The sequence below is a fragment of the Scardinius erythrophthalmus genome, assembly GCF_964197995.2.
Source record: "Scardinius erythrophthalmus genome assembly, chromosome: 9".
Classification (NCBI taxonomy): domain Eukaryota; kingdom Metazoa; phylum Chordata; class Actinopteri; order Cypriniformes; family Leuciscidae; genus Scardinius; species Scardinius erythrophthalmus.
The window spans coordinates 17,022,573-17,036,411 of NC_138229.1; the positions used below are offsets into that span (position 1 = coordinate 17,022,573).

The 13,839-nt window shown below is 38.6% G+C and overlaps 1 protein-coding gene across 1 annotated transcript in view; it reads right to left on the reverse strand.

Moving 5' to 3' along the window:
- rnf220a (ring finger protein 220a) overlaps positions 1 to 5,446 on the reverse strand; it is a 132,192-nt gene extending 126,746 nt beyond the window's left edge. The window contains exon 1 of the mRNA XM_081374638.1: positions 5,160 to 5,446. The gene's annotated coding sequence lies outside the window, so the exon portion shown is untranslated. The remainder of the gene's footprint in view (positions 1 to 5,159) is intronic.
- Between the last annotated feature and the right edge of the window lie 8,393 nt (positions 5,447 to 13,839).

Here is a 13,839-nt window from a genome sequence, read left to right on the forward strand (position 1 = left end):
TCACTGCTTTATTGGATCTTATCGCCTGCATAAGTATACCGAGGGCCTGCCTCTAAACTTTCGCAACTTTTTTTCTTTCCACCAGACAAAATTTGCACGATTTACTCTCGCTGTAAAAAACATGCACTCGGTATGAGCTGTCAGAATAAGTGAGGATTTGCTTTTCAAATAAAGCTTTGCGGCGGGCACCAGGGAACATTGATTCATTGTGAACAAAATGATTTTCAAAGTTTCCTGTCCTGCCTGGCCTATTCATTTCAGGGGCTGATGGACTGTTTGTTTCATCCCACCCACCTGAGCCAACTAATTCCTCACTAAGCCCAGATTATTTGCAAGGTGTCTGGATCCTCTCTGCTCAGAGCCAGGACCGGACTGCAAAGAAGCCAAGCCGACCCCATCCCACACACCCACCTCACCTCCCCTACAGCTGTCCACTGCTGCCCACCACTGTGTACTGAGACAGACAGAGCAAGAGAGAGAGAGAAACGCTTTTGATTTTGCCTGGTTTGAGCACACTGTTTGCCAACCAGGGGTTTGTCAATAATAGATAACGAAGCACGATGCAAGAGCAGTCTGCCACTAAACCGCCTGAACTTGTTGGCCAGCCTAACACAAGAATAATTTAACTATCACAGTTGGCCTCTTATTCCAAGTTCAGTTCCACAACATTTTCCACCGAGTAAGAAAACAGAATGAATTTCATGCTTATCCTTCTACAAATTTGTGCATAAAAAAACAAAACAAATCGAATTCGATCCCTGTAAGAATAAAACACAATAACTAATATACAGGGCATTTATACAGTATATATATAAACTGGTGGAATGAACTGTTTCTCACTATTGTTTAGTGGGAAGATAACAAGCAACATTCGGACAAGCAGAGAGATGTAGGACTCTTATTGATCCCAGCCAAATGCACTGGTAATGCCTTGTGAGAGAGGGTGTAAAATAGCACTAAACTCACATCTAAATAATGGACAGGTAGGTAAATCAAAAAAGAACAAATTACAAAAAAGAGCATTGACTGTCAATGAATCTTCAGTTAGCTCAACATTTTGTCTCTAACAGAAATGTCCATAACTTAATGCTTTTCAAATGCAGTTTTGTCTTAATTCACACAGGACGTTCAATTTTTTTTGTTATTTGTTCAACTATTACATACATTAAAAAAATCGTACACAATATGTATAGGCCTACTGTATGCACTTTAAAATAAAGAGCACACGCAGCCAACGCCCCATTGAATATCACTGCAATGACTGATTCAGTTCTTCATAAGTTCAATGCGCGTCAATTTATAATAATTAAATTAGCGTTGATATAGTAGTAAACTATTTAATTTAATAATTAAAAATGAATAAAAGCAAAACATTTCATTATAAACGCTATAAGCTTTAATGATAAAAGCTATTAGCATACAAGCAGTTAAACCCCTAAAGATATAAATCACAACAATAGAAAAATAATTTTACTCTTAATAATAAGAGTTAGTATAGTAGACAGGCTAGTAAAAGAGGACGAAAGCGATCCTCAGTGTTCAAAAACTCCGAGTACAAGCAGATTTTATTCAAAGGCATTGCTGCGGTTGGGGCGCTTTTACCTAACAAACAAAGTATCTCACTCACCATAAAATTTCAAATGTTCCGCCTCGGCACTAAATAAAAAGGTACATGAATAGGCGTGTCTGCACGCTTCAAAACATAATAGAAGGGGACATGGTTAAGTTAGGCAATCCAAGGACTACACCTGATTATTTTCATCTTTATACAACCGTCCAAACACTTGTCACGCACGCGCATCTTAGATATTTCTCGACGAATTCAAAATAATCCTTTAAGGACCACGACCCTTCCCTGTGCTCAAACTGTGGTATTATTTGTAGATTATTTTAATTACCATATCAAGCCACCATCTGCATGACAAATGAGCTTTCGGTGAAGTGTTTATTAGCACGTGAAAACATAAACATGCACGAGGGCGGGTGGGTATAGGCTACCAGTTAACGGGGTTAATTCTAGTTTAATTCGTTGGGAAACAGCACGCTTGTCGATAACATGAACTAGACAAAAGGCCAATCAAGCCGGTGCATTTGAGAAATGCGTACTTTCAGTGCACGGGGTCGGAGGGATTTTTCTTTTGAATCCAGACCTGAAAGACTTTTCCAGTCATATATTATTGCAAGTTAGAGCCGCAGAACTTCTTGCTGTCTCCAACCTCGCTGCCTGAGGGGAAGGATGCTCTCTTCTCCTCCTGATTGTTAACAAGAATGAAAACGTTTAATTGCGCTGGCTCTATTTTAATTCTACAAATCCAGATTAAAATAACTCTGGTCATTGATCCGGCTACTGGAATCGACATTAATTTTAGTTCACTTCTCACTTTGCACGGGGATCAATGAGAAGCAATAACAACTGACATCGGCACTGAAAAGGACAGAACAGAAAACGCAGGGCTGAAAATCGAAACGCTGACGAATAAATCATCTGCTACTTTTCTTCCATCCTCTACTCGTGTCTTGTCTCATTGGGACTCAAATCGAGCTCATGTCAAATTATTCGGGGGGAAAAAATAATCTTACTTGAAAACTTTAAATCAGACTGAATTCATAGAATTGCGCTGTTGGAGTTTTAGATGCAAGAGCGCAACAGGGTGCCGTGATTTAATTTGTTTTTATTAGACTAATTATTCTGATAAAACGAATAAAAACCACAAGAGTCAAATTTTGAACTTTTAAGAAATGGAAATGATTATGGATGATTTGCATAACCCCAGGCATAATAGGAATGAATATGAATTTTAAATTAATTAAATGAACAAGAAATACAATATAGTAGATTCCACAGGGTTCCGTATCTCACTGTCAAAACTTGTATTTATCGTATAATCTAATTTAACAAATATCAATTAACACATTTATCTTAGAAGACACAAAGGGCATTTCCGATTTTTTTAGATTCAAAAACATAAACTTGATGTTATTATTTAAATAGCCTATCTAAGTAACCATTAAACGTGGAGCAATGGGATATTAAGTGTAATAATAAAGATTTATGACTAAAAATCTAAAATTAAATATCGAGCAAATTAAGCGTGTAATCGTGAAAAATGATTCGCCCTGTCTGAATGAAAGGGCGTAAATACAGCGCGTTACTGTCCTATAGAACAATGTCTAAATACAGATAAACAACGAATTTTATTTAATTTAATAATGTAGCCTACATTTGGCAGTGCTAATTTTTTTTTTTTTTTTAATTGTATGAGATAAATTCAGAGTTATAATTAATAATTTGAGTCAATAGGCCTACAATATATTCACAGTTGTAAAGTGCAAAATAGTTTCATGTTTACTGCACAAGGCCGTTAAATAATACGGGAATAAAATAATGAGCTAATAAACTCCCTTTTACAAATGAAAATTCACAAATGAAAGATGTTAAATTAATGAGGCTATTTACTTAACACCGAATGCATTCTGTCAGCCAAAATATAAATAATTGATATGAGTGTAAAGTCATTTAGATGTGTAGCTCTAGCCTAACACAGACTGAAAATATGAAATAGATAAACCAATACATGTAAACATACTTTTATGCAATAATACTCCATTAAATTCCAGAATCGAAGCCAAGTGTTTAATCGCCTTTGCTTATTTGTCTCTTTTTAATATGTAGGCTATTTGTTTGTTACTGTTGTTAAAAAAAAGACTAAGAATAATGCGTTGTGAGAATTATTCAAATTATTGCAAACTGTAAATAATAATAAGACAAAATAAAACATTGTGAAGATTATATGCTGAGAGAATAAGTCTTAGTCTAAGAGTTTTGCCTATAGAATCTTCCTTAGAAATTCTATTAACAAAACTCATATGCACAGCGGAAACACTCCCGTAGCCTATATGTGTTGTGTAAATTGTAATGACCCATAGTAAACAGGTGTTTCCTTGCACCTTGTTTCTCACTGCACGGATTTGATCTACTTTCCTCGCTATAACTGCTATCCAACTAATTGCTCCGAGTAGGCCTATAGTTTTCTTATTTAACAACCATTGTTGAGATTCATTTAAAACTAAACATTTCTTTATCAATTACCATAATGTGCACGAAAACAGGCGAAAAATAAAGAGTGGCCAGCAGTCCATTGTGGCTTGAGAACAAAATATAAATTATCCGCAACATTGGTCTCGAGCGCATTAATTCCCGTTCTGATTACAGACTATAAATAGAGAGTAGCCTATAGCCTACTATAAATGGAATTGTAAAATCTCCACTCACAGGAGCAGTTCTCACCTCCACTACCAGTTACAAATTAGTTGGGAGCGTAACTGAACTACCAAGCAAATGGTTTTAAAGCCGGTCAGCACGGATAACGTTTCGTTATTAAAGGTTGACCCACTAAACATCACACACGATCTTATACTCGTGGGTGGCCGCAGACACGCGCACATCATCACGGGTATCAATATAACAAGTTCCCTTTCAGTTCTATCATCCAAAAACACCAGTATTTCAATGACTTCCCTAATTTCCCACGACTCTAGACAGCACTTGTGCCATTCTTAAATGTGTGTTTATGTTTACCGGCATCAATGATACGTTACGCCTTGTTAAACAAGATTGTTTAGGGCCATATGATTTATTGGATGATGATAATAATATGTTGGCTAGACACCTTTTAACAGTAATAAGTGTTTCACATTCACATTCTCAGATAAATGGCTATGGCATTCCAGTCAGTTAATCAGAGGTCAAATGTACAATTTCAGCAAACTTTAACGGCACGAACTGATGTTAAGTCAAAACAAAGTGAGCCGCTGAAATGTTTTAGGAGTTCAGTAACTTCCATACTATGAAGGCGCTCCATAAAAAAAAGTCACTAAAATAATTGCCGCAATCAAGCCATTACGCGCGAGCGAAACATTGTAGCCTATATGATAGGAGATCTGTTGATATGGAATAATAAAGTTGCGCATCATCGCCTTAACTCAATTTCCACACAACAAAAAGCAAACAACAACAATAACAAATGCAATACTATCCTGGAGCAAGAGACAGCCAAGTTAGGGTGCGTTAAATCTGAACCGAAGTCACTCATTAAGCAGTCAGATAAAACTATTTCTTCACTGAAACATTTAGACGTCAAGACATTCGGAGCACTTACGTTGTTTAAAAAAATCCTTTGGAAGGTTTAGCTGTCCTTTTATCCCCACAACCGAAACTTTTCGAAACAGGCGAGCGAAGATCAACGCGAAGCATGAGAAGCAAAGTAAGAGTCGAATCTCGAGGAAAGAACGTGCGACAATCGCGGCGCGTGAGACAGTTCCCGGGTCGCGTCGTTTGTTGAGAGTTGGATCAGTTACATGTACCGATGAGAACGAGTCTTCGTTCGGTGGCAAAGTAGAGACGATAGGCAGAGATTTGCTCAGAAGGTGGAAACCAAGTGTTGGAGGTGCAGTGCTGCCGCTCAGCGCCAGGTTCGCTCATTGACTGACATTCATTCTCTCCTCCTCGCGCGCTGAGGACCCTGACCCCCCTTCTCCACGCTCCCGTGGGGGATCTCATGGGCTGTTTTGTGAGCACGGAATGAATTATCGTCTCTCTTCACTATTTAGAAGACCTGGGAAATTAAGTCCACCGCAAAACAAAAGATGTTTCAACAATGCGCGAGGTCTTTACAGACATAGGTAAGTGTGCTGGCTGGGTTGCTCGCGAGTTTATCTTTAGCTATTTGTATTCCATAAACTCGCATTTGGGTGTTATACGTGTTGTAAAAAGTAATTCTAGTCTACTTGTTGCTTATTTTTTGCACATACCTGCTACTGAAGTCGAATAAGGACCATGAATGCGTCTTCAACACTTGTCAATCTGGGGGGAAAAACGGAAAACGTGCGTTTTAGTCATTCGTGTTTTTTATGTTAAACAAAATCTAAAACGAACATATATATATATATATACGCCATGATCTAATTTCTGCAGCTTTACTGAAATTAAATTACAGTTTATGAGTAAACACGTTCAAACAGTAACAGACTAGATATGATTCAACAACACGCAGAAATCCACCTGCTGGACGGAGCTGGAATTACACATCGCTTCAGCCTCAAACAGAACGCTAATATGAAGCGCAAGTTTACAAATGTCAATAAATAAATGTCTTGCTTTGTAAATAATGCGGTATTTTATTGAATTCTTGCTTCTAAGAGAAGTCCGTACAACAAGTTAGTTGTGTGTGTTCCCAGGCCAGAGTAATGGGAGGGAGGGCAATGTTGGGGTGATGGGAGGGCAGTAGCCATACATATGTGCATTACTGCATTACATTAGCACTCTCTTGTATTGCTAATGACCTCCGTTAAAGCATCAGTGAAACAGAGGAGGAAAAAGCCCATCCATGTCCAAGGTCCCTTTCCATTCAAAATCAAATTTCAGGCCTCAGTCTCTTAACATGTCTCTAAATGGACTGGTGTGGATTGGTGAAGTGCTTTGATGACAGCTCTTTTTACCAGGCTTAAGCACAAATCCTCTCCTCCATTTCCAGAGCCCCCTGATTCGATTGAAATTATTTTACATTCTCTCCAGACTGTATCAAATAACAAAACATATTACTATGACTTGATTGAATCCATTACAAGCAAAGCTGGGACATTTATAAATCTACACTTCAGTCGATATAAAAGTTGAGGCAGCCAGAGAGCTTCATCCGAGTGTAAATGATCTGCTTTGTCTTTATGATAGAGAGACATCCTACTTTTATTTCAATTTGAATGCAGAAAATCTTACAAGTAGATGAAAGATAGCAACAGTTAAATCATGTTAAAAGTGTTTTTGTTTGGCCTCATAACTGCTCTTTTTATTCTTTTCAGGTCTCATTTGTCATCCTTGCCACGTCCATGTGAACGCAGAAGAGGAGTAAAAATCATCACCACTCGAAGGGAAGTTAAACATCACACATTCATTTACGCTGAGTGATTTTGACTTCTCAGATGTCCCTTTAATGCAGAGCACAGTGATAATTGAGGGACCTGTGTTGAGGCAGAATGGCCACTGCTTAACAGAGACATCTCTTCAACACACCCGTCAGATCTTAATTATTACCTTTACAACTGTGGTTGCAGTGAAACGTGTACCAGAGGACCTATAGCGAGATGTCCCGTACAATGGAGCCTCAGCACAGATTCCTCATTAGCATATGTCAGCCATGTGCTTCAGATGGCTATTCATTTCTGTCACTTAGCACTTGGAAGTGCTCATGCTAAGAGCTGGTAAATTAAATGCTGTATTCCTGCACTATAACCTAAGATTACGGCGTTGTCACTGAGCCTGTCTCCGCTAGTAGATTACTTTTTAAAAATAAATTAATTAAAAAAACAGACAGGACCAAAAAGAAAAAAAAAAAATGTAATGGACAAGCAAAATGGTGCTGTTGTAAAAATGATTGACAGTTACAATATGAATGAAAACCAATCAGAACCAGGAGATCACTTTTCTTTTCACCTGATGGTGGAGGGATAGTTCACGCAATTTTTTTTTAATTCTGACATTTACTAGCCCTCATGTTGTTCCAAACCTGTATGACTTTCTTTCTTCTGTGGAACACAAAATAAGATATTTTAAAGAACGCTAAGGAGCAGTTTTTGTTTTTGTTTTACTTTCAATGTACAAACAAAAAAACACAATTTCAAAATGCCTTTTTTTATTTTCATTTTGGGTGAACTAACCCTTTATACACTTTTCAGTAGACACGAGTATAGATTCATAAATGAGATGGAATGATCCATCGTAGAGCCTAAAGAAAAACAAAAGAATTAAAGACAAAGATAGAAATGGCAGATAAGTATGTCACAGTGAGATTCCTGCAAAAAACAATCATTAAATTCCTCTCTCCCTTTTTTTCTCAACCGCTTCCTGTACTCTAGGTGTCATGAAGATGATTCACCTCAGCACGGAAGCTGATCCGGGCCGCTTGCCTTTTTTTAAAACCAGAATTACACAAGGCCTCTCTTCTTATCTAAATCCAAACCCGAGGACACCCATCACTCTCAATGGATCTATTGCGACGTCTCTATATACACATGCACAAATACACACAAAAGAACAGAGAGTGTGAAAGACAGAGGGGGAGAGCGAGCACGTAAGCATACTGTAGACAGTGCTACATGATCAAAGGCGACGGGGAGAGAAGGGGAAACGAGAGCTCTAAAAATGGTTTTGCAGCTGATTCTGTGAGTCCTGGCAGTCACTCTCTCCAAATACATGCACGCACACACACACACAAGCATGCTCGGCGCTTTCATATTTAACTAAAGGCTGGGCCCGGCGTGTGTCACACTCCAACAGGGGGACACGACTTTCGCTCGTTTGAGGAGCGGAGGCTTTGTTTGGGGGGGAGAGATTGTTTCTCTTCTCTCTCAACAGGAAACAGCATCAGGAATGAAGGGAAAGTGAGAGGGGAACCCGACTACTATCAAGTTTTTCCCAGACTCCATTTCAGAATATGGTGCTATAACTCCCCTACATAAAATCAATGATTTGTTTAATTTAGACAGAGCTCGTAAATGTGCTAATTTCAGGGACAGCCAACAAATCTAGAGGGCCTTGTTATCCCATTTGCTGCTCCATTAGTTGGGAAATGATACAGCCCAGCGTTGTTAAGAAACTGAATGTTCGGTCTTACCATTCAAAAAAGGAAATAAGTGACAATGCTGCAACTGTCAATGAAAAAACTAAATTCATATTCATATTACATATTCACAATTTTACATCAGATTATCTTTTATTTAAAACTGACAGCAAGTACAATAATAACCATACAGGCCTGACCGAGACCTTTTTAATACTGTTTTCCAGAGTTGTTTTTTTTATTCAATTTGTACCATTTTAAGATTGTTCGACTATTTATGGTAAAAGACACATTTTAAAAATGTACAGGTAAAATATATTTGACTAAGATAAAAGTAATTATAAAATGATTATATTTTATGTTAAATTATAACCTTATATTATATATTTATTTTTTTATTACATTTTATTATATAATTTTATATAAAACAATTAAATAAATATATACCTGAGACACACACACACACACACACACACACACACATATATATATATATAAATTATATAATTTAATGAAAAGGGTCTGAAGGGATCCAGTGAGTCTATTCATAGCTTGAGTTATAATCTTTAGCACTCCATGTTCCTGTCCTGGTAACAATATTTTATCAGGGGTGTTATATTTTCTCTCTCTCTCTCTCTCTCTCTCTCTCTCTCTCTCTCTCTCTCTCTCTCTCTCTCTCTTTGTCTCTCTCTCTCTCACACACACACACACACACACGCACACACACTCCAGCTCTATTCTCAGAGCCAGGCATCAACACTCATCTGTCTGACTGGGACTCAGCAATTAGGGGCCACACAAGCAAATGCCACTCATGACCTGAAGCGCAAAGCCACTGACAAACAAGCAGAGACAAATCAAGGGTTGATTTAAAAGCATATCGCTAAAATCTCAATATTTGGCCATTCAGATTTAGCAGCTTGCCCAGACAGGGCCATAAATTCACCCTTCCATAAATAATTAATATGACAGTGCGATGTAAATCTGAGTCAACCCTGTTGGTTATGGAATGAAGTTTACTGTCATTATCATCATTCTGTGCGGTTGCCTAAAATTCGAAATATAATGTGATAAACACATACAATTACAAAAGCAGAAAAAAAAGAAGAAAAAAAACTATAATTCAACCCAAACTCACATAATCCAAAAGCAAAAACGGGGGCTTTATCTGATGAGATGCTTCTTTGTTTTGCCTTCACTTTGCATTTAGATTATCAACTTCCACTTTAGATGGCCGTTTATGATGCCGCCCCAGTGCCAACAACACAAGTATGCCTGACCACACCTTCTGATAGTATTCTGGGATATACTCCCATTGCCCATAGAAAGACATTTAAATCAACTCTGGCATGGGACATGCTGTCTGGATCTTACTGTAGCTCTTCTGCAAACTGTGCACAGTAAATCAAGTGAGGCTAATATGAATCAAATCAAGACAATATATTACACTAATTGCCTTATCAGATGGCTGTCTTGAATGCTTTAAGGTTCCTTGCACAGGGTGTTGAGGCTGTATTCATAAACAGGGCTGTCCTTGAATAACTCAAACGAAACTCTATTTCAATAACAGTCTGCTAGAATAAGTCGAATAAAAGAGGCCAGTACGTCGTCGAAGAGTGGAATTCCAGCCCTCTTATATCTCTCTTAACCACATCCAAGAGTGGAATAAGGGTCTTTGTGTTTGTGTTTGTTCAGCGTATGTGTCGCATCGGCTCCGGTGGTTTCCTCTAGGATTATAAGTGTGCCCTGAGCGAGGGAGATTGGTCAAATGCACGCCGAGCTGCCACCTCTGACTGTGAGCATGATTCAATGTGATGTCCACTTTGTGTCCCTTTATTTGCCTCTGAAAGGAAAAGCTTGTCTTTTATGTCTGCCACGCGGCCCTTTCCAACCCTGCACAGCTAATCATACATCCTGTCAACACGACTGTTTTACACTAAACCCCGTTGTTCTGTTTTGAAAGCCCGGTTCTGTTTATGGTGCAGAAATGATGCAGCCTTATGGTAAAATCAATAAAGTTGCATGGGTTATAAATATATGAATCTAAACGACAGCAGAGGGGGAGTAATTATACAAATAAAACATTGTGTTCTCGGCGGGAAACACGCTAGGACATAATTGATTAGCATTTTGAAGGTGATAACGAGACATTTTGCGTTTTGCTCGGTTGTATAGCGCACGCATCTGTGTGTGTGGATTTTAACTGTCTTGACATGTCCTTGTGGAGTGATCTCAACCGTGATGGTAATAACAATAATTATCTTCTAAGTGTGGAAAGTCAAAGACATGAATATTCTCATACAGCGTTAAGTTCAGCAGACAAGTGCTTTCACATGATTTCATCAGGACAAATTAACAGTAATTGCACATTGAATTGTTCCAGAAATATCAGATGCTGTTGCTTTCTTAGTTTGATGTTCAAAGAAAGGTTTTTTTTTAATTCAGTGGCACCATATAATTTGTTGGTCGTGGCCATGAGGAAATCACATTGAGAAAAAAAACGTCCAGAAAAATGAGTAGATCAAAAAAAAAGTTCACATAAACAAACTAAAACTCAAAAGCAACCAAGACTTTATAGTTCCATTTGGAAAAAAAGGCAAAAGCTGGCCAAATCTGCCATCACTTTTGATTAATTTTTTAGTTACTCTTTCACAGGCATTAGATATTTGAAAAATTGTTATTAATAAGGACATGATTTCTAGAGATTAACCCCTCGTTCCTTTATCCCTGATCCAGAGACCTTTGGAAAATTGATCCTGTTAGATTGATGGATGTCCTGTTTAAGGGTTTGTCCTTGTGCTAGTGTTTTTGCTGTAATCCTGAGGGCTCGTTTGTTTAATGATGCAATTGTATCTAATTTTGTCACTTCTGTGTAATGTCACATTGAACAAACCTTAAGTTGTTTCATTTTGGGTTGTATTAGTCCTAAAGAAAACCTTCAGACAGAATAAACATTTTAAGTTACTTTAAACATTTAACCATTTTTGTTTGTCAGTTGATGAGTTGGCAAACAGTAAAAACTATGTTCCATCAAGATGGTGTGGTCAAAATTTGGAATGCAGACAATAGCTATTGTGTTTCCATTAAAATCAGAATATCACAAAACTATTTGTAAATACATGCGCAAAATAGAAATGAAACAGTTGTAGCCATTCTATAAAATGCATTCAATTATTTGAAACTATTGGACAAATTTCATGTTTGCCAGCAATTGGTGGCAAATGCCTTATGTCTGGGAACAATACCACATCTGACAAATCAGTTCAGTTACAGTCCAAATGTGCATTATGCACATTTAAAAAAAAAAAAAATGGATGCAAATCCCAAAAGTTGCATTGAAATATGTGGACGAACATTGGGCTAATGAATGTTAGTGCAGCGGTCATGTTTACCATTTTGTAAACAAAATGTGGATTGATGACCATCACAGATATACAGCCATTTAGCACAGGATGAATGGTCGAAATGAGCTTCATTATGGAGCTGTGTCATGGGGCCCTGTTATCAGGCACTGCACCATGGGTCCAACTGCCTGAGATAGAGACAACTCTGTGGACAGAGCCTTGATGTTGACACACAACATATTAGTCCCCCTGGAAAACGGGGCTTTGTCCCAAATTTCCATTTCCTCTCCCACCGTTTAACTGGTGTCATCAAACAAGGGCAGATGGAGCTGTGCACTATGAATGAGGGAGCATCAGAGGGAGAAGGAGAGAGAAGAAAAGGGATGTTTATTGTCCATGTATTTTTAAAGAGGGCATCTGCAGCGCTAGATGTGTAAATATAGCTTGACCCTAGAAAGTAAGAAGTAGTCGTGTTAAAGAGGATCTTCGGGTAAGAAATGGCCAAAAAACGGGAAGTCAATAAAAGTCATTGAGCTTCATTAACACTGACATACACCTTTCTTCCATGTTATTAATGCCCCTTATTAAAGCATAAAATTGCATATTAACTATTGATTACCTATTACCATTCTTCAATAATCAATTGTAACTGCTTCAAACGCATTCTAGTCCATCTTTATTTTAATTTGGTTTAAACTGCTCTTTTGTCTAATTTTTCCATTCAAGCTGAGAGCAAATTCTATATTTATCGTTCCATTATGTTTAAATATAGGGGATGATCAGCACACGTCAAAGACAGGCAATGCTAAAACAATTATCTTTATAAAGTGGTAACCTTTTGACCTATGACCTTCAAAATAGGGCAGTACAATTGCATGGAGCTTTCGGTCTGTTTTGTGAAAGATTAAAGAGAGACGATCTGTTGCACCTGCCAACCCAGCGTGTTATTATGGCGCACTACGGCTATGACAGGTCCATCTTGCATCCCAACTGGCGGATGTCAAACTCTTTCCTCTGTGGTCAAAATTAGAGTATCAAACAGGACAGGATACGTTCAGGTCCAAGTATTCTGCCATTTCAGATCTGTAAGAAAAAGAAGAGAACTGCAGTGAAACAACAATCTGAATATGAAATGAATGGCTTGCCAATTAGAGGCGAGTTTTGGGCTTCCCTGTCGTGTCAGGGTCGTGTTAAAAAGAAGCCTGTGATCTGGGCAGATCTCTGGAGCAGCAGCGGTAGGCTTCCAATACCATCCTACACCCCCTGAGTTCACAGGACACGTATCACCTGCGCTCAGCATCTCGGCTCCATTACAGGCCTGCCGCAGCTTCGGTGCCATTCTGCGCATCTGCTCCCAGAGCAGTCAAAAGCCCATAATGAGCTTCTCTCACTCCAGCTGTCCCACTGATAGCCTAAAACCAGCTGCATGCTGGGAGCTGCAAGGATAGGCTGTCAGCAGGCCGATGGGCTTGACCCTTGACCCCTAGCTCAGCCGAACTTCAGCATTCTGACTGATGACGCAGAGATTAGCGCTCCCCGGAGATGCGCCGCCACACGTCTGGTCGCCGCTTTGCCATTGCGACATCGATTCATGGGATTTTGTTTTTTCCACACATAGGTTACAGACCAGTTCTTGTGTAACCTTTGAACTTTAGCAGTGAAACAGCAAGTCTGTTATCCAAGTGCCTGATTGGAGCAGCCATCACTGAAGTGTGATTAGAACTCCACCAAACAAACATGGAGGCCTTCATTGGATTCCTGTCAAGTCCATGCAAACCAAAGGTGACAGATGTAATTTGTTTGTCCCGATAGTTTAATTTAAGCTGATACCTTTAAGCTAGAGCCGCAGTGTGTGAAATGGCAGAAGGAAATGGGTATGG